Genomic DNA, 443 nt, shown 5'->3' with positions numbered 1-443 from the left:
TTATATTTTAGTGTGCTTTTTAAAAAAAATATTTAAATATATCATGTCAGAGCTGAACCACCATTATTTCCATTTCTATTAAGCTGACTGGAATTCCTGATGACTTTTAACTGCTCCATGCAGCTATGTGATTGTGTTGACCTATCTGAAAGGAGATTTGCTTCAGTGGACTTGAATTTAAGGTATACGCCGCACCTGAGCAGCTACGTAATCCCATGTTGTTATTCTAGCAGGCTTTAGTTTAGCACACAGGCCTTGCAGTCTGACCTGAGCTGTGTTTGTCAAACAAAAGTAAATCACGGCGTGGGGGGGGGGGGGGCAGAACAGAAGGATAGTGGTTTGGTGTTGCTTTCCCTGATCTGTGTAATCAGTTTATGAGCTCATTTTTATAAGAAGTATACCTTCTTTGAGATAAACTATTAAATGTGAACTCCTTTAGCGCT

Source organism: Simochromis diagramma, unplaced genomic scaffold (genome assembly GCF_900408965.1).
Source record: "Simochromis diagramma unplaced genomic scaffold, fSimDia1.1 OVJJ01000159.1, whole genome shotgun sequence".
In the NCBI taxonomy this organism is placed as follows: Eukaryota; Metazoa; Chordata; class Actinopteri; order Cichliformes; family Cichlidae; genus Simochromis; species Simochromis diagramma.
This window is presented reverse-complemented; position numbering follows the sequence as displayed.